General features: G+C 40.5%; 2 long non-coding RNA genes across 3 annotated transcripts; one reads left to right on the forward strand and one right to left on the reverse strand.

Moving 5' to 3' along the window:
* The first annotated feature begins 4,150 nt into the window (after positions 1–4,150).
* LOC138356374 (uncharacterized) lies at positions 4,151–14,199 on the forward strand. The gene is made up of 4 exons (XR_011224416.1): positions 4,151–4,313; positions 5,808–5,971; positions 7,218–7,316; positions 14,109–14,199. It is a non-coding gene; the product is annotated as an uncharacterized lncRNA (long non-coding RNA).
* LOC138356375 (uncharacterized) lies at positions 13,690–18,410 on the reverse strand. Of its 2 annotated transcripts, none has more exons than XR_011224418.1 (6): positions 18,142–18,410; positions 16,860–17,079; positions 15,627–15,680; positions 15,135–15,202; positions 14,725–14,800; positions 13,690–14,168 (listed from the first exon to the last, which is right to left on the reverse strand). It is a non-coding gene; the product is annotated as an uncharacterized lncRNA (long non-coding RNA). The 2 variants fall into 2 exon arrangements; XR_011224417.1 differs by having other exon boundaries at positions 13,691–14,168; positions 15,135–15,194; positions 18,142–18,406.
* Positions 18,411–23,935: the final 5,525 nt, after the last annotated feature.

Genomic DNA, 23,935 nt, shown 5'->3' on the forward strand with positions numbered 1-23,935 from the left:
AGGCTTATCACATTCAGTTTTAGCTGCCTTGTTTGTGTCATCATGCTGGACAACACCTATATGAGAAGGTATCCATACAAATGAGACTTTGAAACTCCTACTGTTTGCAATAATAATGTTGTTTATAATGGAAGTTACAATCGGAAGTTATAATATAAGAAGAAGTTATAATCGGAAGTTACAACTACAACCTTTTGAAGATCAATGCTAATTTTATCTAGATAATGTAATAAACGAAAGTTTTCTATGTCAACAGAAAGGCAGAAATATAAGCTACACTTTAAATACTTGTCATAAATATAACTGAAGTGAAAGCGAAGATATATGCATTTGATACTGTACAGTTTCTTGATGGCTTGCCCTAAGAGTGTGAAGCCCTTCACACCAGCCTATAAATTGTGTAATTTATTTCCATATATGCTAATTAACCTTAAAATCTATATGTCAGAAGGAAGGAAGATGTAGACGTTAATGTGATAACATTTCAAGAAATATCTCTCTCTTTAAAGTTAAATAATACAATCCTATCGCCGGTGTCCGGACACATGAAAGCTACTTAGGTATCAGTGGCCAGCCAGGTGGAGATCACAGGCTGTACAATACTGATAAATTATGTAATTCACAGAGATACGTTGATAAATATTAATGTTTTATATTTTATTAAAAATACAGATATATACTTTGTTTCATACGTTAAATGTAACAATATTTCAGTATATATTATATAAGTATAGTATATATAATTCAGTATATACAATATATAATAAGAGTGTCAGACCACGGATGAAGAATTGAAACAGGAATTTCCTTTAGTACTTTCTTATATTAATACATCTTCAGAGCGAACCATTCCTTCTGAAGATGTATTAATATACGAAAGTACTTAGAGCATTCTTTTGTGGTTTTAATATTGAACAATTATACATATACGAAACAGACAAATCTGGTGTCCGAAATAGTAAAAATATTAGTGTGTGATGTGATCAATGTAAGGGGGATATTGGGTGTGCCTCGTATCCCCTACAACAACAAGAAGTTCGAGAGCGATGAGGCCGCCACCTACTAGCTTCAGGATGTCGTCGAATCTAAATCAACAATATACTACCGCCGCTACTTTCTCGGAAACGTAAGTACCTGCCGCTTTACTTCTCTCACCCTGCCTAGCCTGGCCTGGCCTGACCTGGCCTTGCCAGACCTGACCAGACCTGACCTGGCCTAGCCTTACCTAGCCTAGTCTGACCTGGCCTAGTCTGACCTGACCTGGCCTAGCCTTACCCAACACTAATCACCACACGTGACAGCCCAAACGAATCGCAAATAAGTACACGTAACAAGTCATATGCCAGGACACTCTTTCACCTTGGGGACTGAGTGGTAACTATTGTATAGAAGAGCCGGCTCCCTGAGAGTGGTAAGAGGGCGTGATAAGAGGCTAACGTGTGGTCTTGAAGGAAGTTGATAAAGCAGACAATTTTCAAAAGGAAGGGCAGCATAACGAGCAGACAGATATGGACAGACAGTCGGTTATCCCATAATGTGTAATACGCCCCGCACAGCATGGGTGGAGTGGGGGGGGGGGTTGTAGCAGGGCACAGTATGGTGATGGTGCGGGTGAAGTACACACCCACTGAATTCCTGCCATCAATAATTGTTTTCATAACCATTAGAACAATGGCATCCCTCCAGCCACCATCCTTCCACTGACCCCCTCCTCTGGTCCTCCACCTCAGACAATAACCCCCCACACCCCCTCTCCCTTCCAGACATCAGCATGTCAAAATCAGTACCATAATGTGTTTAAACTATTTAAACTAAGTCATTGTGTATCTCAAGGTATCTTAATTCATTTGAAAGTGTACATGTGCATTCGTTCATATACTCGCCTAATTGTGCTTGCTGGGGTTGAGCTCTGGCTCTTTAGTTCCACCTCTCAACCGTCAATCAACAGGTGTACAGGTTTCTGAGCCTATTGGGCTCTATCATATCTACACTTGAACCTGTGTATGGAGTCAGCCTCCACCACATCACTTACTAATGCATTCCATTAGATATAATCATATATGATTACACATAATCATAATCATTCTATACACATAATCATATATGTGTACGTCAACGTATACATACATGCGTATATATACCTCATATTAAAATACTGATAAACGAATGACCATGAACAAATTAATTTATAATTGTAGCATTATATATAATTTTAATAGACTAATTACGTGTTTATACATTTGAATGGTCCAGACAGGTGGCCAGCCTTGGACATATACACTTCTGGTAGGCACAATGACCTCATGTTAGACCCTTGATAGATTATGTGAGAGAGAGAGAGAGAGAGAGCTGGGGCAGGGAGGTGCGTGCCCCAGGGAGATAATCCATGCCCATGCCCCGCCTCGAGGTCAGTTCTCGAGTCACACCAAGAATAACAATCGAGCAAGTTGTCCTGACCAGGATGTGGCATATTAGGGAGGGTTGAGGAATAGGAAGCCTGTCTGATAGGGCTCTTGGCAAGCAGCTCTCCCTCAGTCTACCTATCTATATGGAAGAAATGTATCTAGGCCCTCCTCCCCCCTGCCTATTCTCTCTCCCCCACCTTTCTTCCTTCATTTCCTCCCTCCTTCCCTCCCCCTCACTGGTGAGAGAGTAGGAGTGTGAGAGTAGTTAGAGAACTCGTAGTTCTCACGCTCGTGAAATTGTCTGCGACCCTGGAGGAGTAGAGCGGAGGGGGGGGGGTGAAAGTAGGTGACGATGGAGGAGTAGAGGGGAGCATTATATGCAGTGAACGTAGGTGTCTATGGAAGAGTACATCATAGAGGAGGGTGAAAGGAAGGTGACGATGGAGGAGGAGAAGGGAGGGGGTGTGAAGGTAGGTGATGATGGAGGAGTAGAGGGGAGGAGGGGGGCAAAGGTAGGTGTCTATGGAAGAGTACATCGTAGAGGAGGGTGAAAGGAAGGTGACGATGGAGGAGGAGAAGGGAGGGGGTGTGAAGGTAGGTGATGATGGAGGAGTAGAGGGGAGGAGGGGGGCAAAGGTAGGTGTCTATGGAAGAGTACATCATAGACGGGGGTGAAGGTAGGTGGCGATGGAGTAGAGCAAAAGGGGTGGGGGTTGAAAGTAATCCTGAGTTTAATTTTTTAGTTATATATAGTGACACCTCGGCTTACGAATGAATATTTATGAACTTTTCGGGTTACGAGCCTAATTTCTTCGAAAAATTTGAATCGGGTTACAAACTTTGCCTCGGGAAAGGAGTTTGTTGATATACGTATGGGCTGACCTAGCGCTTGGTGGCATGGTGATCGCGCCTCAGTTTACCAGTGTCTCCTGCCTAGTAAGTATCGCGCCTGAATTCTTTGTAAAGCATTACATTTGTTTTGGGATTTTTGGCTATTTGAACATAAAATTTGTTATGATATATCTTGCCATGAGTCCCAAGAAAGCCAGTGGTAAGGTTCAAGCCAAGAAAACACATGTGAGAATGACCATAGAGGAAAAACAAGAGAGCATTCATAAACATCAAAATGGTGCACAGGTTGTTGAACTAGCTAGGCAGTACAACAAATCTATGTCAACAATATGCACTGTACTTGCTAAGAAAAAGGACATTATGAACATTAAAGTGGTAAAAGGCATATCAACAATCCCGAAACAAAGAACACAAACACTTGAGGATGTTAAAAAGTTTTTATTAATTTGGATACACAACAAGGAGTTAGCAGGTGATAGCATTTTAGAGGCCATCATTTGTGAGAAACCAAGGCATTTGCATGAAGACCTTTTAAAGAAAACCCTTGGAACGAGGGGGGGGGGGAAAGATGAATCAAGTTTGAAAATGTGAAAAGTTTGTGTGACAATAGAGCCTCGTGGAAAACTTTTGCTGTGGTCATTACCTGGTGGAATGCACCCAGGATGGAGTATTAGGGCTATACATCTTTTAAATCATAAAAGTAATAAACATTTCCCATCAACCTTACAAACAATATTAACCTATTTTCATGTATTTCCCCCATGTGCATTTTAACAAAGTTACTAAATTGCCTTTATCATTCTGTAAAATTTCAATTACAGTACTGTATGTATTATGTTGTTAGTATAAATGGACTGAATATTCTGAAATTGCTATTAATTTTACAATTTCGGATTCAAAGGTGGTCTGGACACCCAATTTGGTCAGACAGGTGAAGAGAGCATTTAGGATAGTTCGAAGAGATGAAGATGGTCGCAATTGTGTTCGAAGAGGCAAACGCCCCCCTTTGCTCCTGACATTATGTTCAACCATTGACCTCTGCACACCTAACACAAGGTAGGTTGAAAACTCCTCCTTCATGTCATTGGTACATTAGCCAGAAACTCAGGGCTCATGTAGGAATATCCCTAAAAAAAAAAAAAGTGGCCCCAACAATGCATCCTCCAAGTCTGGAGGATGAGCAGTAGCATTGTCGAGAAGCAGGACCTTGAGTGTCAAACTTTTCTCTTGCAGATATTTTTTGATGGCAGGGCAAACCACTCCACATCACAGTTTTTCTGCACGTTATATATTTTTTAAAACTCTTGGATTTTCGGAATGATACACGAGCAAGGGTTTAATTTTCAAATCGCCACACAGCACAAGAGTTAGCCTATCCTGACACAAGTTAGCCCAAGTTAGCTTGTGTACGGGCAGTGACGTCTCCTCTTGGGTAATGTATGTCCTCTTCGGCAATTTTTTCCAGAATAGCTGTCTCCTCACAATTAAACACTTGTTGTGGAATGTATCCATCAATACAGCACAGTGTATCTACAAAATTTTAATTTTTTACTTATATATAGTGTCACCTCGGCTTACGAATGAATATTTACGAACTTTTCGGGTTACGAGCCTAATTTCTTCGAAAAATTTGAATCGGGTTACAAACTTTGCCTCGGGAAATGAGTTTGTTGATATGCGTATGAGCTGACCTAGCGCGTGGTGGCATGGTGATCGCACCTCAGTTTACCAGTGTCTCCTGCCTAGTAACTATCGCGCCTGAATTCTTTATAAAGCATTACATTTGTTTTGGGATTTTTGGCTATTTGAACATAAAATTTGTTATTATATATCTTGCCATGAGTCCCAAGAAAGCCAGTGGTAAGGTTCAAGCCAAGAAAACACATGTGAGAATGACCATAGAGGAAAAACAAGAGAGCATTCATAAACGTCAAAACGGTGCAAAGGTTGTTGAACTAGCTAGGCAGTACAACAAATCTATGTCAACAATATGCACTATACTTGCTAAGAAAAAGGACATTATGAGCGTTAAAGTGGCAAAAGGCATATCAACAATCCCGAAACAAAGAACACAAACACTTGAGGATGTTGAAAAGTTTTTATTAATTTGGATACACAACAAAGAGTTAGCAGGTGATAGCATTTCAGAGGCCATCATTTGTGAGAAACCAAGGCATTTGCATGAAGACCTTTTAAAGAAAACCCCTGGAACGAGGGGGAAAAAGGTGAATCAAGTTTGAAAATGTGAAAAGTTTGTGTGACAATAGAGCCTCGTGGAAAACTTTTGCTGTGGTCATTACCTGGTGGAATGCACCCAGGATGGAGTATTAGGGCTATACATCTTTTAAATCATAAAAGTAATAAACATTTCCCATCAACCTTACAAACCATATTAACCTATTTTCATGTATTTCCCCCATGTGCATTTTAACAAAGTTACTAAATTGCCTTTATCATTCTGTAAAATTTAAATTACAGTATACTGTATATAATTTTGTTAGTATAAATGGACTGAATATTCTGAAATCACTATTAATTTTACAATTTCAGATTCAAAGGTGGTCTGGACACCCAATTTGGTCAGACAGGTGAAGAGAGCATTTAGGATAGTTCGAAGAGATGAAGATGGTCACAATTGTGTTTGAAGAGGCAAACGCCCCCCTTTGCTCCTGACATTATGTTCAGCCTATTGACCCCTGCACACCTAACACAAGGTAGGTTGAAAACTCCTCCTTCATGTCATTGGTTCATTAGCCAGAAACTTAGGGCCCATGCAGGAATATCCCTAAAAAAAAAAAAGTGGCCCCAACAATGCATCCTCCAAGTCTGGAGGATGAGCAGGAGCATTGTCGAGAAGCAGGCCCTTTAGTGTCAAACTTTTCTCTTGCAGATATTTTTTGATGGCAGGGCAAACCACTCTACATCACAGTTTTTCTGCACGTTATATATTTTTTAAAACTCTTGGATTTTCGGAATGATACACGAGCAAGGGTTTAATTTTCAAATCCCCACACAGCACAAGAGTTAGCCTATCCTGACACAAGTTAGCCCAAGTTAGCTTGTGTCCGGGCAGTGACGTCTCCTCTTGGGTAATGTATGTCCTCTTCGGCAATTTTTTCCAGAATAGCCATGTCTCCTCACAATTAAACACTTGTTGTGGAATATATCCATCAATACAGTATCTACAAAATCTTTAAAATCACGAACAAATCTTTCAGCCCCTACTTTGTCTGAGCTGGCACCCTCACCATGCCTCACAACACTATGAATACCACGTCTTTTTTCAAAATTTCTCAAACCATCCCCTACTCACCTTAAACTCTTTCGTATCTGCAAAACTCGTTCTAGGGGTTTTCTTTATGAGATCTTGCATGAAGATTTCATTGTTGACCAAACCACACACTGGAAATTGAATAGACGACAACATTTCGATCCGTCCTGGACCATTATAAAGTCGATTGTGATGAGATGAGGGAAGCAAGAGCATTAAGTAGGCAAGAGAGAGAGGTGAGGAGATGGCAAGTATGTACGTATGTACATGAATAAAACATGTACATACTTATACATAACGTGTGTAAATAGTGTAATAAACACAATAACAGTATTTTGGGAGGAGGAATGTTGGCGAGTAATGTGTTGGAGGAGGGAGGGAGGACTGGCAGGGTGTGGCAGCTCACTCATGTTTTTTGGGCTCACCATACCAACATAGTGGATCGTTATGGTGAATACATACGTAGATGGGTATATACAATGTGTGTATATAGTGTAATAACAGCAAAAACACTGTTTGATTGTAGAATATGTCGCATATATGAGGCCCATAATTTTGAGCATAGCGATGTTCTATACTTTGAATTATATAAATTCCACAAATTACACACTTTTAAATAATATTACAGCAAAAAAAAAGAAGAAATGAATGAGAAACTTCAAAATAATTGCGCAACATTTTATTCGCAGCAACTGCCGTCGCACGGGGTGGCGGGGCCGACAGACCCCCATCGCTCAAACTCTCAGCGCCCATAATTTGCTCAACTTCCCAGCTCCATCGCAGCTAAAGTAAGTCACATACAATATTTTTTGTTTAGTTTCCCCGTGATCAGACTGCATTTTAACAATATAAGAAGAGAAAAAAAAATTTTGGAAAGAATTTATTTCTTGTGCACCAGGGTGTTATTTGGAGACAGAGCAGTTCAGTGATTAACTACTAAATTTTTTTTTCTCCCACACACGCACCCCCCTAGGAAGCAGCCTGTAACAGCTAACTCTCAGATACCTATTTACTGTTAGGTAACAGGGGTCATCCCCTTTTGTACAAAGAATCTGCTAAAGCTTTTAGGACTAATCTTTGACACTCGTTTGTCTTTGTCGCCCCATATTTTTTTCATCCGAGTTGAATGCTCTAAGGCCCTTAACTAACTTTAGGTCATGTCCCATACTTCTTGGGGAGCTAATCGACACTGCTCCTCTCTTTACATTCCTCTCTCGTTCTGTCTAAACTCAATTATGGCCCTGTTTACTCGTCTGCTTCTCCTTCTACCCTTCACCATCCGGACACACTGCATCATACTGGGTTACGGCTCAGCTCTGGTACCTTTCCTTCGACACCTACCCTAAGCCTGTATGTTGAAACTGGCGTCCTGTTTCTACAGGATCGCCATGATCGCTACTGTCTTCTCTACCTTGCACGGTCCTTACAGCACCCTCACTCTTGCTTATGTCATGCCTTGACCTTTACCCATCCTGTGGTTCCTGTTCCCCTTCACCACCTATCTCTTTCTGTACGGTTGTCTCTCTTACAAAATGCTCTTTCAGTTTGTGTTACCAATATTTCCCCTCGTGTCATTCCGTCTTTGCCCCTATGGAGGGGTCCCCGTTCCTAAATTCTGTAAGCCTTGACCCACATGACTAAAACTTTTACCCCTCCTACAGTTCTAAATCACCTTTTCCTTGAACACTTTTCTTCACACTTGCACTCTATTTCCGTCTTCACCAATGGGTCTTAAGTCTGCAGACGGTGTAGGCTACTCTGTTGTTTTTCCTGACTGCACCTTTGTGTCTCCTGCCTCCGGAGACTAGCATCTTCATGGCAGAACTTTATGCTATTCTCTATGCTCTTCATCAACTCTTTTCTCACTGTCAATCCTCCTCTGTGTTTGTAGTTGACACTTGCAGTGCCCTCATGGCTCTAGAATCCTTTAATCCAGTCCATCCTTTGGTAGTTGAAATTCAACATTGGCTGTTTCTTATCTCCAGTAGATTTAAGACAGTGGAATTTCGCTGGATTCCCACCCATATTGGCGCGTTCTTAAATGAGCGTGCGGACACTGCCGCTAAGGAAGCTATCCGCACCTGTCCCATCTCCCGTAAAGGTATTCCTTATTATGACTTTTACCCAGTTATTCATTTCCCCATTCTTGCCCGTTGTCAGGGTTGTTGGTCTTCTGTTACTGGTAACAAATTGCGTGCTCTTAAGAGTAGTGTGTTCCCGTGGCCTTCCTCCTACCACCGTAACCGGTGGTGGGAAATGGGTCTGGCGAGGTTGTATATTGGTCATACACGTTTAACTCACGGGCACTTAATGGAGCGCTGCCCTGCTTCTTATTGTCCAAACCGTTGTCTCTACATGTCCTGACTTCCAGGACTTACGTGTCTTGCTTCCCGACCATCCCTCACTGTCAATTGTCCCTCGATAAAATTCTTGGTAAATTCAATACCTTTGATATTGTTCGCCATATGCGTTTTTGTTCTTGTATTGGCGACGTTAGTGATATTTAGCGCACTATGATTATCCCACACATTTGATGGTTTGATAATTACTGCACTGTACAGTACTTTGGTTTGGAATGTATCAAATAAAGTTGTTTCATGTATTCAAATGTGTGAGAAAATCCACTGGGGCTGTGAGATGAAGCGAACCTGTAACAAAGGCATTGCCAGTTGCATACTCTACCACCACTGATGGTAAAAGTCTTACAACTGGATATCTTGTGTGACGGGTTATGGTATCACAGCTATACTGAACCAAGATGGTATGGCTCTCCCTCACATGAATGAAAGAAATGCTGCTATTGGCCTTGCAGTGTGTAAGTTGCAGGTGGAAACAAATGAAAATTGTCAAATAAATAATTAAACAATTTACTGAAATAGTAATGAACAAAAATAACACATGACAATACTTGACTATCATGTAATGCAAAGGTGAACAAGTTAGTATGACCTTAAATGCAAAAAATAAACTATAAGCAATGAATAAAAGTATGAAGATATACTGGTGTTCTGAAGACAGCTACCATACCACCATGGCATCAGTCACACGACGTTGGCTGGAAGTGGACGACGGGTTAGAGACACCAAGGTGATCCTAGAGCACTAAGGGAGAGATTGCCTCTCCAGGGAGGCAGCGCTCTTTATATAGTCCGGCGGTGATGACTCATCCAGTGTCAACACGAGGTGGACATCCGGTCCACTAGCAAACTGCTCGTTGTGGCTGGCGGTGCCTTTGTGTTGAGCTGTACCACTGTCAGTTGAAGGCGGCTAACTGCTTGTTTGTGGGGACAAACTGCCAGTTAGCAGTGGCACCCGGCTTGCCTCTGAGTCGTACCAGGCGGTGCCAGGCCCTGGGAGGTATGGAGAGGTGGCAGGACTGATGACTCTTCTGGGCTGGTGTAGATGTATACTTCCAGTGCAGAGGCATTAAAGATGAAGGGAAAAGGCAGTTCCACTGCTATGCAGGGGATTCACGTGACATTTGTGAAGCCACAGAAAGTCTGGAGGCCCTACTGAAGCCAGTCCAAGTATTAAATAAAACCCCTGAAGTACGCCGGTGAAGGGTGAAGCAAGACCGTATGCCCCAACTTCAGGCACACACAGAAAATCACGTTTTGGTCCCGCCTCTCAACTGTGTATTTGAAGTTGGGGCGTATGGTGTTGAACTGCTTCAGCCTTCACCTGAGTGCTTGTAGGTCTTACGTAAGACGTTGACTCAAGGAGTGGCCTCAAAACTTGCTGTGATTTATGGGGAAATCCGGTTGTAAGACTTTTACAAAGTCAGTAATATACTGTGGTAGAGTATGCAGCTGCCAGTGCCTTGGGCAAGGGTTTACGTCGCCTCACAGCTCCAGTGGATTTTCTGCTTGGTGTATATCAGGTTGTGATTTTGTGTGTGTACCGTATTGTTATGATCGCCGTCTGATAAGTCCTTTCTGGCCTCAAGAGTCATTTTTACCCACCTAGAAAGATTGCAGATGGCCAAAGCAGTTATTTAAGTTAAGAAGGGACAAGTCTTGAACAGAATTTTGCATAATATTTGACTGTAAAGGGGTAAATTGAGGTAGATTGAAAAACAAAATGGTGAACCGGGCAGGCGGTACTCACAATTAGGCGAGTACACTCGGGAACTTTTAAAGTGCAACCAAACATGCTTTAGGCTCTCACAACAAGAGGTGAGTGGTGGTGGCTCAGGTGCTCAGCCAATCAGAGCACCTAAGGAGGGAGGGCAGGAGAGGGGGGTGGTATGTGGAAGTTGTGTGTAGTTTGTTCATCTTCATTGTAAGTTTCATGGCTTGGTGTGCATTTCCCTAGTAAATTTAATTAGGGAAAAATTCAGGTGTTTGATTTTTTAAATCAACTTTTAAATATTGAGTTGTCAAAGCCTCAAAGTGCATGGAGTTGGTTTGGGAGTATGGCATCCTCATGCTGTTGCGTGCTCGCGTGAGGTAGCAAAGGTGTTGTAAAGTTGTGGGGTGTACATGCTTGGGACGTTCTCTCTCGGGATGGCTGGTGTTAGACCTGAGTGTTTGTCGGTTGTTGAAAAGCCGTCATCCTTTGCTGTTGTGGTATTGATTTTACATTGTTCATCTTGTAATTAATACTGTAGTGCGATATCTAGGGCTACCATTTGTAGGTTTAAAATGTCTAATACAAACAGTTGTCCAATGAGTTTTAATAGGAAATATCATCCACCAAGCACCATTGTAGAATTATATTAATTGATAGTATATGGATTGTGCAGAACTGCTTAGAATGATCTTTAACACTTGGCTATATTGGTCATGTCAAATACCTGCACGGTGAATGCTCAAAGACCCTTTCTTTATTCAGTGTTGTCACATACCTCATGGGGGTATGGATAGGCAAACACTCATTCGGTTAAACTTGCCTTGTAGTACTTTCAGAGCTCAGTAATTTGGAATCTGGTTAGCACTTTCCAAATAAATTGACCTTTAAAGTGAATTCCTATTTAGGTTTAAAACATTATACCGAATGAGAAAGTCGGATTATATAGCCGAACACCAGAAATGTTGTTATTCAATTTGGTTGCCTAAAGCACATTCAAGGACTACACATTACATGGCATTCCAGGAGTCCTCTATACCTTGCCTTATGCTGTAAACATTGCCACAACTCTGTGTTTTATTGATTTAAATGGCCACAGGGAGGCATACAACACTGCAGATTATGATGTCATTAGTTATCCACTGTGCTGACAAGTGGGCTGACTGATGTTCGTTGACACCTGTATCGTGCTTCAATTTAATCGCCAGGAGATCACCCTCTCACTAGACTCGTCTGTAGGAAGTAGAGTATAGTATCTCAAATTACCTTGGATCATAAATAGCATAAGACTTGGGGGTAGGAGAGGGTTGCAGTGTTTGTCATGGCTCTCAGTTGTTCCTGGTATTAGGCAATTTAGTTCTGGAATCATTTTTGTTGGCCAATGTTAAACTTTTTCGAAAGTAGATGTTTTTCTGAAAGGGAAGGGGGGGGGGAACCTCTATGCTTGGATACAGTTATGTAAGTGAATACTTAGATTTATACAGTAGAATAACCACCTTCTTTTCCTTAGTCAAAAAGGTTGCTTGTTTATTTCTAGGGACTTGTATTTTCTTTTATTTGTAACTGCAGCAACTTTCAGTGAATGATAGATTCTTACTGAAAGGACCTTTACTTCATTGTTGTTGCTTTGTGGTCATCTCATTGTGTACAGGGATTCTGCGAAGCTTTTGGGGTTAGTCTTTGACACTCGTTTGTCTTGGTCAGCCCATATCTCTTGCCTCTGAGTTGAATGCTCTAAGGCCCTTAACCTCCTTAAGGTTTTGTCCCATACTTCTTGGGGAGCGGATAGGCGCACGCTCCTCTATTTGCACTCCTCTGTCGTCCTGTCTAAACTCAATTATGGTTGCCCTGCATACTCTTCTGCTTCTCCTACTCTTCGCCATCTTGATGCTTTGCACCATACTGGGTTGCGTCTCGGCTCTGGTGGCTTTCGTTCGACTCCTGCCCTTTGTATGTTGACACTGGCTTTCTCTCTCTTCAGGACTGCCGTGATCGCTACTGTCTTCGCTATCTTGCGCGGTCCTTCCAACATCCTTCCTCGTAACCGGCGGTGGGACACTGCTTTGGCCATACCCGCTTAACCCACGGTCACTTAATGGAGTGCCGCCCTGCTCCTTATTGTCCGAATTGCGTTGTCCCTCTTACAGTTGTGCATATCCTTGTTGAATGTCCTGACTTCCAGGACGAGCGTGTGTCTTGCTTTCCGACCGTCCCTCGCAGTCACTTGTCCCTCGATAGAATTCTAGGCGAATCGGATACTTTTGATATCGTTCGCCTTATGCGTTTTTGTTCTCGTATTGGCATTCTTGGTGATATTTAGCGCCCTCTGATTATTTCGCACTTTGATGGTGCTACATAGCCTTCCCGGTTTGGTGCCTTCTTTTGGTAATTACCTTACCTTCATTGTTGTTTCATTTTAATGTGGTAGTTGTGATATGGATTGTTCTGGCTCACGTGCAAGGTCTTTGATTTTTTTCTGTTTTATATTAAGAAATTACAAATAGTAACAAGACTGGCAGAGTTAGAGATCTGCATTAAGGCCTCAATATTATATTCTTATAAAAAAAATTAACATGTTATCAGCAATTTTTGTGGTTGGTAATATTTAGATTAATGTCAGTGATGTATATGACAAGGGTTAAGACCCCTTGTGGTATGACAGCATTTTTCCCAGTCATTTCTTTAACAAATGAAAGGGTCCTTGTAACCATTCTTTTGTCCTTTCTACCTGTTTGTTGCTTCTTGGTCTTTCATTTGGTACTTTGGCTATTATAACAATGGCCTTTGGTAATGTTGCAATTACCATTTCCAAAAAAAATTAGCAGGTTCATCAGGCAGGGTTTGTTTTTAGCAAACAGTTTTACAAAAAAAATTCCATTCCTTCAGGACCTTGCAGATGTTAGGTCAAACTAATTGACAGTAATCTGTTTTGCCCTTTCAAACAATGATGGTTTTAATCTAGGTAAAATATTTCAGAATATCTGAAGTTTGGCAGACAAATCATTTAAGAGCTTTGATTAAATTTAAGTTACCAAAGACTTTGAAGCATCTATACAACATGGTTTTCAGTGTCACTTTTCTAATGTTTTGTAAATTTAACAATGATCTTTAGTTAATTTAGTATTTGTACAAAGCTTAGGCATTGCATAGCTTTAAATTTACTTTCAAATATGAAAACTAAAATATTGACTAAAGTTTCTTCCACTTTAATATTTCAGACTAATTTGCAATATTTGTTAGTTTAAGTAAATTTAATAGGTAGTCCACTTTTACATCTTTTCAATGCATTTTGCATGCACCTATGTAACAAGTTACAAATAGGTGTAAATTTTACCAAGTATTTATTTCCAAAGTAAAATAATTTCAGAAGTTTAAACATTGCATCAATAGTAGTAAACAATTTCCAGCATAATTTCAGGATAAGGTATATAAAGTAGTTTCATTAAAATTGTTTTATTTATTAAGTTTTACATATAGTATTTATAATACATCTAATATTTATTACCATTTCAGGTTGTGGGCCAGATGCTCCTAGATGAACAGAAGATCCAAGACAACTCCAGAGACAATCACCTGTAAAAGAAAAATAAACATTAAACAGGGACACTACTTTTATTATCACCAATGCTTATTATTAAGTCCAAAAAATCCTAACATCCTATCTTTTAAGATAGGCTCAGCAAGGCCTATCCCTTCCTCAGATTTCCATGCAGAGCTTGTTCCCTGAATGGGTGCATTACATCCTCCACTTTAGTGCCAACATTGTACATATGCTTTACCGAAAGCACTGTACAATGCATGCCAGGCACTAAAGTTTTAGATGCATCCACCCATTCAGCAAACAAGCCCTGTGAGAATTAACAATGTAACCATTGTTAAGGGTCCCTAAACCTATGCACATCTAGTCCATCTATTAGATGGGTAGTAGAGCAAAGCTCTGAAAAAGCCAAGCCAGGAAAATCTGCAGGACTGCCTGGTCCCCTTTTATGAAATGGGGTAGGATCAGTACAAACTGCATCAATCCCTGTGGGTTGTAACAGTAGGACATGGTTACACACCTATAAATGGACTAGATAAGAGAATTAAGATTAGGTCATTGATATAGCTAAAACATCAAATTCAAACTCACCCACTTTTGTAGATTTCCTTTTGCAGAGTAAAGGAGCCTCACTCCAAGCCAGTCCATGCATCATAATCACTTTCACCTGAAAAATATTTCAACAAATTAATTTCAGATTTAAAGCCAATCTTGCTTTACTTTTCAAATTAGCATTCAGTACTTTACAAATTCAGATGGAAAAAAATTCTTTAAGGAATTTACCTTTCCTACATATTCTAGTAGTAAAGATCTAATTTAGCAATATAAATTTATATGGCATCAATTTGCCAAGTTTCAGTAAATGTCATTTGAGAAACTATCCACAACTGCACTTCAATGGCAATTTACATTTATCTTTAGCCAATGCTATATTGTTTAAGTTATTACTATTTTTTTACTTTTATGCAAATCTATTCAGATTAACCTTTACTACAACTCACTTGATTCTGTTTAAGCAATCAACTCCAACAGAAGGACTTCTGGACTTCCCAAACCACATTCTGGAAAACTATATAAATTTAAAACCAAGCCAAAGTAAACATTTAATATTTTTTTTTTACTTTCAAGGGAAAAATACCATCACTTAGGACAAAACTTTTCCTGCCATTAACTTTGACTCATGATTACCCTTAACAGTTATACATTTATAGATTAAAGCTTATTTAACAAACATTTAATGTTAACTAAACAAGATTTATATTTCATTAAAATTATTAATAAAACACCCTCAACTATGCTGTTTAAAATCTAATGCCCCACATTACAATTTTCACAATTTCAACATACCATTCTAGTCAATACATTCCTGAAAGGACTAAACTTGCAGATATGGTACCCACTAGCCTAAGCCTAGACTTCCATACCCTAATATTTAATAGGTTTTTAGCAATTTACTTCTACCCTCTAATTCCAATGTACACAACACTACTTACTGTAGATCTGCAAGTATTTTACTGCAGCTCTTTGTTGCCAAGACCTTCCACAACCTGTCATGTGAACAGTAAATATTACTAAAAAGTTATTTGCATAGCGATGTTATTTTCTTCATACCTGTACCACCAGTTTAACAGTGCCGTTTTAAATGGCACACCAAGTATCTTTGTCCCATCTTTAGTAATTACAAAGAAGGCTATAGTCATTTCAAGTCAACATCCTATACAAATTTTATTTCCCAACAACTTTAGTCATGAACATTTTTCTGGAACATTGCAAACAAACTTTAATTTAACAACCATGTATAACATTTGAATAAAAGCAATACAAAATATATATACAAATTATTATTCTTTTGCAACCACCGCTTACTACTAGGGGGACAAATTTATTCTGTTTAATTATGTCCTGTACCAAGCTTTTTAGTCTGAAAACTCATAATTAACCCAACTATCCTACCAAGACAATGTGATTTTACTAAATTTAGTAATATTTTTACACTAGCAACTATACAAGGCCATATTCTCTAGTTATTACCACACTTCTGCAGGTGTAAGGTTCTATCTCCCCCATCTGCAGCACTTATGACCACACTTGGTCTTTATTATAAATTTCTTTATGAACCAGATACAGTACTGTCAATTTATTGTTTTGTGGGAACAATTTAGCTACAGTTCTGGCAAAGGAATGATTAACACACCATGCAAGCCAACTAATATTAAAGTTAGAAATATTTATTAAAAGCAGAAGTTTTTTTTCCATATGGGATGTTATTTTAGAAGAATGGGTGGTGTGGTGGTTATGTTATGGTTGAGTAACATGGTACAAGAGGGCAAGTAGTTGCTGAGCAAGTATGCCAATTTCAATTTCTAGCAAACTGGCAGATACAGCAGAAGTGCACACTTTATTGCCATTAGAATCCATGCAGAAAGTTCCTACTAGAGTTACTGGCCACCATTCACTAATGACTAGGGGAAGTTAGCTCAGAGCATCTTTGATGGCAACGAAAATGTTGCCCCCCCCCCCCTTCAAAAGTTTAGCTTGTCTACAGTATTTCGTTTTTAATTAACTATGTAAGGGGGAGATTCTGAATAGCAAGTGCCAATAGGCACTGCCACTGGCTTATGGCAAAAGATTCTGTAGCAATAGAACTATAAGCCATTTTCTGACCCCCCCCCCTTCCTCCCAACTGTTCTGTGTCAAAAGGGAGGGGGGGGGGGGTGTCCACTTACATTTTAGTGTGGGCTTCATCCACTATTCTGATGTTAATGGAACATTTGTGCCAGCTGCTGGTTTGAAAGGGAGGCATACCATGTGCCAATCCAGGAAGCGTTCCACGTTCCTCACTGCATGTCAGCTCAGGACCTCACTACCATGTTGGGAGGCAGTTGAAGACTAACCAATCAACATCCCAGGCTGGAGAGCAGTGCCAGCTCGGGGAGAATTTACCACCTGCAAAAAATTTAATATTCTTAACAATCTACAACATCTCTCTTCTCACCTAGCCCCCAAATCTTACATTTGTCAGCATTAAACTGCATCTGGTAGTCTTAACCATTTCAAAACTATATAGGGCATCGGTATTTATTTGCAAATTCTGCAACTATTGCAGTCTAAACCATAATCTTGCGAATAACCGAGGTCCAAGGAGAGCTTTTAGGCACTACTTACAACACTTCTCCCAACTTAGCCCCATTTATAATAATTTCCTTTGGTATAGCCATGACCTAATCAACTTCAGTCAGCATTCCCAATGATCAGAGCCCCCCATCAATTTTGCGCCACTATCAAAATCTCTGCTGAAGTCAAGGTACACAAAATCACAAACCTTATCACCATTTCCTCAACTATGCAACCTAATCCATGAACATTTAGTAATAAAACTATGCGATTCATGTATCTAGTCATGTTTCTCAAAAAGAGTAGAGAAATGGCACTTGTAATGTTAGATTCTAGTAACTTTCCTCACAATAGACTAAGCTAATTGGTCACTAACTTAAGCGTTAAAGTTAACTCAAACTTTTCCTTTAAAACTTGCTATATTAGGAACTTTCCACGACCGGCCTTTACCCGACATAATTAAATAGGTTAAAAACGGTATATTAAATGCAGTAAAACTACGGTAAATTCAATATGATAAACTTGCATTCTTTAAGCATGGGCTGCATACTAAGTGAACTAAACAATGTTAAGCACCCTGGCAAACCACTTCTTTCTATTCAATTTATTTAATCACTTTGTCCGGCTAGAATTTTTAAATTAGATTAAAGGAACACCCTCCCTGGTAATGGCTGAACTAGTTAACCAAATACAAATTTTTAGGCAAAATACTTTCATAAAACCCGTCTACTTCCCCCACCAGTAGACTTGGTCAGCTAAAGGCATAATGTAATGTTCCACTTTAGTAAATAAAGACTTAAAAAAACACTACCCCATCTGTGTAGTTACCAGTTACCTGACATTCTACGCTTAAAATAACCCATCTATTCCCCATAATTGTTCGATATAACTTACCTCTCACCCGCTGGTCGAGTACACAGCAGTATATATCCTCCTCCATCACTCACCGCGTGGATACTATTTCACTCTGGCCGCAAATTGCCTCAAATCACCTACGTTGTCCATAAACATATATAGAAGAGCAACTGACCGTAATACCCGTATAGCGATCATCACATAACGTGGGAACATTAGTAGTACTGCTGTCAAAACATAGATGGCGCCAGGACAAACGGTAATTCCTATGGACTCGCCTAGTTATGCGTAGGGAATTGAGCTTCAGCTGTTTGGTCTCGCCCCTCAGCTGTATTCACCTAGTTGTACTCACCTAATTTGTGCTTGCAGGGGTTGAGCTTTGGTTCTTTGGTCCCGACTCTCAACCGTCAATCAACAGGTGTACAGGTTCCTGAGCCTATTGGGCTCTATCACATCTACATTTGAAATTGTGTATGGAGTCAGCCTCCACCACATCACTGCTTAATACATTCCATTTGTTAACTACTCTGACACTGAAAAAATTCTTTCTAATATCTCTGTGGCTCATTTGGGTACTAAGTTCCCCTTGTTCGTGTTCCACCCGTGTTAAAGAGCTGTCTTTGTAACTATCAAAATGCATATATCTTTGCTTTCACTTCAGTTATATTTATGACAAGGGATTTAAAATTTGCCTATATTTCTGCTTCTCTGATGACATTAAAAACTTTCGTTTATTACAGTATCTACATAAAATTAACATTTATCTTCATTAGGTTGTAGTTCTCATCAATAGGGAGAGCGTCAGTAAAAAAAAAAAATAGTTTAAATATAAATATCTTTCCTCTCTCAATAATATGCCCGAAACGCTATGCGTACTAGTGGCTTTAGGTATTGTATGTACTAGCTCTATCTATAAATCCAATATTATGTTTGTAAATCGACTATTTATGTACTTTCCTGAATAAAATGAACTTTACTTTACTAATATCTAATCTCTGTGACTAAAACGTAAGAACGACTTTATCTATGCCTTTTTGATAACATATACAATTATAAGCTTTATTAGTGAATCTCTATTAATTCAACAATATATCAGAGAGTGTGTAAGGTTCGGTGTTCCATGTGCGAAGAGACACCTGCTGCGCCCGTTAACTTATTCCGGGAGGAGGATTTCCCGCCGCTCCCTCAGGGCGTGGATTCCGGAGATGAAGTGGAGCAGGTCCCAGTCGCTGCTGATGCGGCCCCTCCTGCGTCACCCGACATGCCCCCGGTGCTTGTTGCCCCTCAGCCGAGTGCGTCTGCGTCTTCCTCGCCTCCTGCTGCTGCGCCTGGTTCTGCGCCCTCGCCAGGTGTTCCGGCTGTGTTGGGTGTTGGGGGTGCTGCGGAGCATCCTGTTGTGTGCGGCCCGGTTCCCCATGTGGTTGAGGCTGCTGAAGTACTGCGACGGGCGTTGGTTCGCCCGGTTCGTGAGGGCCGTGGTTCTGGGTCCGCCTCCGGCTGTGAGGATGTGCGGCCAGTGCCCAAGCGTTCTAGGCGCTCTTCTACTGCTTGGGCTGATATGGAGGACTACGACGCGGGTGGAGCTTCGGGAGATGGTGTGGCGGTTCCAGGTGCCTCGTGCTCTACGACGCTGGTGGTGGCTGATGTCCATGTGTCTGCTGTTGACGATGATTGTGCGTCTAATTTACCTCCTGTTCTTTCTCCTGCAGAAGGTTCTACGCAGTGGGAGGTGGTTGCTCCTCCGGGCGTGGATGGTGTGGATCCTGGAGCGAGCCGAGGCATCAAGCTGGTGCTGAAAAAGGATGCCAAGCGTGGGGGGTCCCGGCAGGTGCAACGTTCAGTGGTTGCCGAGGAGCCCTGTGAGGCAGCTGAGGAGGCTCCCAGTGTGCTGCCCATTGCCCGGCCTCTTGGGAAGGAGCCTCTCCCTCTCATCTTGGCCTCCGGAGTGGCGATGGATGCTGACCATCCGTTGCATTTTGAAATTGTTGACCGTGTGCGTCCTGCTCCGTGGTGCCCTTCTACCATCTGGATTCGTCGGGCTAAGTGTTTTATTGTGGGTGTGCCGGAGTTAATGCCCGATCCTCGTACGCTCAATAGTGACCATGTTTCGGAGGACATTATGTTACTTTGGGAAGCGTACTGTATTCGCTTCCCGGCGGAAGAGTGGCCGGACAAGTATGAGATCTTTTCGTAGTCTGTGTGCTTGCTGTGTGTTTTATTTTTCTTTTGTTTTCTTGTGTTTTTGATGTTGGCCCTTCAGGCCGGTGTTTAGTGACTTGTGTTTTTGCCTGCTTTTTTATTGTCATTGGCCTCGCCTTTTGTTACGGGGCGTTAATGTATTGATTTTCTGTTGCTTTACCTGTTGCCTCTTGTTGTATGTTTTGTTTTTTGGAGGTGTTGTTTTGTACTGTGATTGCTGGATTGCCATTGTATTCTGTTTTATGTTTTGATGTATGCTGTATTTTTCATGTTTTTCTTGTGTATGTGTTTTGTTGTGCTATGCTGTTTTGTTGTGATCGGCTGTCGGCCCTTCTGGCCGGTGGTCTATTGTTTTCCTTTATGTATTCTGTATTTTTAGTGTATTTAATTTGCATGCTCTGCATGTAAAAATAAAAATAAAAAAAAAAAATGTGCGAAGAGACATGGGAGATTTTACATCAGCACAGTAAATGTTTTAAGTAGCGAACGCATATTAACGAATAACGATTAGTATAGACCAACACTATTGTTCTATGAAGTCGATTTAACTTTCAGACATGTATTTTTCAATAAGTCTTAAATATTTTCTGGCTAGTTATGTTAGATATTATTAGAAATACGTATTCTACTTGTTAATATAATAAACTAAATTTGCGATCATTTAAGGAGAGAAGTGCGACGACTGGATCACTGTGTACAGAAGATTGATATGCCAACAAACACTTTCCAGACAACAATATATCTTGGATAAGTCGCTCCACAACATTGACACCTGGACCGTTGACTTCCTATGAGGCCACATATTTACTTATTTCATAATGGAAGTATATTATTTTATAGTAAATATATGTTTTCTCGTGTTCTGCATTAAGCACCAACATTATAGTGAATAAATATACCATATTTCTTCATTATTTAAGTAATGCTAGGAGGCTTTGAGTAGCTTTGGGTCATTAGGTGAACAGAATCTCCAATAGATGGGGCGAGAGTCGCGCTATCTCTCGCCCGAGCAAGAGTCGAAACTTATTTTAGAATTGATATATCTTTGTCCTCCAACAAGATATATTTCCTTTGGTGCACTCACAATAACGAGCATATCTCTGTCTTTTTGAAGGCATATAATATTTTAGGCTTTATAAGCGTATCCTTTGTTAATTACACACTATATTGGCAAGTGCGTAGGCTTCTGCATTCCATGACCGACAAGCTACTGAATGCCACTATAAAAACGTATGTATCTTCACTTGAGTTTTATATATGTCTATGTTAAAGTATTTAAAATGAAGCTTATATTTCTATCTTTCTTGAGACATATAAAACATGTGTGTTTATTAATGAATTTACGTGAAATAAGCATTGTTCTGAGAGAGTTGCTCTGTCGATCAGTCTGTGCGGGGTCGGAGCTCGGCGATTATTAAAACACATGTATCTTCATTAGAACTTTATATATATCTATGGTAAAGTATTTAAAATGAAGCTTATATTTCTATCTTTCTCAACACATATAAAAACATTTACGTTTATTAACGAATTTACGTGAAATAAGCATTGTTCTGAGAGAGAGTTACTCCGTTGCTCGATCTGTGCGGGATCGGAGCTCGCCGATTAGAAAAATACACGTATCTTCGCTTTAAATACAAATATGCCCATGGTAAGGCATTTAAAATGAAGATTATGTTTCTATCTTTCTTGAGACGTATAAAAATCTTACGTTTATTAACGATTCTGCGTGAAATAAGCATTGTTCTGAGATGAATATTGCGGATTTCCGGCTCTACGACCGATGAAAAATGCAACTTTTATACAACTACAAATATCTTTAGTTTTACTTTAAATTTTGTCCTGAAAGAGTTTTCATATATAGATCCAGTTTCTGCCGTTCTTCTGACATAAAAAGACCTTTGGTTTAATAAGTTATTAAGATGTTTTCAACAATATTACTAGGGCGTTCATCGATTCTAACATGGGCGACCCTTTTGGAAACGCAACACATGGGTTGACCTGATTGATATATGGGTCAGATTCCATTAAGGTTCGGAACATACTCATCTAGTTGTGCTTATGGGGGTTGAGCTTTGGCTCTTTGGTCCCGCCTTGTTATTTTTTATTTATTTTTATATACAAGAATTCTTACATTCTTGTACAATCTACTGTACCTGGCAGTGCTGCCCAGTGGCAGCACGCATAACGTTTCGGGAAAGTCCTTAATCCTAATATTCCTCGGAATACGACCCCGCCAAATTTTGTAACAACCAGGTACCCCCATTTTACTGTTGGATAAACAGAGGCTACAGTTAAGGATTTGCGCTCAGTAAATCCTCCTCGGCCAGGATACGAACCCAGGCCAACGCGCTAGCGAAATACCAGGCGAGTGTCTTACCACTACGCCACGGGGACTATAAACTGGGCTCTCAACTGCCAATCAACTGGTTTACGAATTCTTGAGCCTGCTGGGCTCAATCATACAGTATCTACATTTGAAACTGTGTATGGAATTTGTCTCCACCACATCACTGCCTAATGCATTCCATCTGTTAACTACTGATACAGTGCAGTAGGTTTCCACACTGCAGTCTACATATCATATCATATGCAGCCTTCATATCAATTCCCATGCCACTATCTACTAACAGTTTAAACCCAAACAAACCCCCCTCTATCCACAGGTTCCAACGAGTTGGCAACAGCAACCACCCCAGCCCTAGACAAATGCACCCTTATCCCAAGCATACATGTTATTTCTTCTATAAATGTGTTCCCAGTTATCAATAAATGATATTGCATTTGATTTCCAATGTGTCCTGCCGGCAATTGACACAAAGTGCCCTCAACAACCATTCATTTCCAACTCCCTTTCTTGGAAGAATGCCACATATGATCGGGATTTCTCCCTTATTTCTAACTAATTCTATGGCTGTCTTAATTCTCTGTATCAGTGCCTTACTCCTAACTCATCCTACATCATTTCCACCTGTACTGATTCAAATAATGGGTTTGTTCCCATTTCCAGCCATAATATCATTCATGTTGTTTACTATACAGTATCACCAATCCCTGCTCCTGGATAGAAAACCCTTAACCTGTTCCCCCTATCTCTGACACAAATAGCTCTATCAAAATACCTCACCTGGGAATCTCCCACAATGAAAATTTATCTACTTCCTTTACTTTGTGAGCAGCTTGAGGGACCGGCGCTCCCTTCATTGCCTTGCCTGTCGAGCAAACTGCAGGCTTCCTACAGCATTCGTTTTCCAGCACGGCGAATGAGTTGAAGGTTTTTAGGACATGTTAGGACATCAGTAGGCAGCCTTGCCAGTTGTGTTAAGCCCCCTGTCCTTTGCAACATTCCAAGGCGAGGTCTTTTTAATACTGGTCCCCTCCTTTGTTTCTTCTTGACGTTTCACCTGTCATAGCTCCTCCCATAGGGAATCCAATGGAGATTGAAGGAACCTACTCTCAAAAGTGATCTTCACTACACAAAGAGGCCGAGGACAATGACCACAAAGGAGGTGAACAAACGTATCACTCTGGAGGACAGAATGGCCTTGCGCCTCAAGGATATGTTTAATATCCTCGTGGCAGTCTTTCAGTACCCTATCACCAGTTGCAACATGGTGCGGGAGGATAACTGTAC

Source organism: Procambarus clarkii, chromosome 72 (assembly GCF_040958095.1).
Source record: "Procambarus clarkii isolate CNS0578487 chromosome 72, FALCON_Pclarkii_2.0, whole genome shotgun sequence".
NCBI classification, from domain to species: Eukaryota; Metazoa; Arthropoda; class Malacostraca; order Decapoda; family Cambaridae; genus Procambarus; species Procambarus clarkii.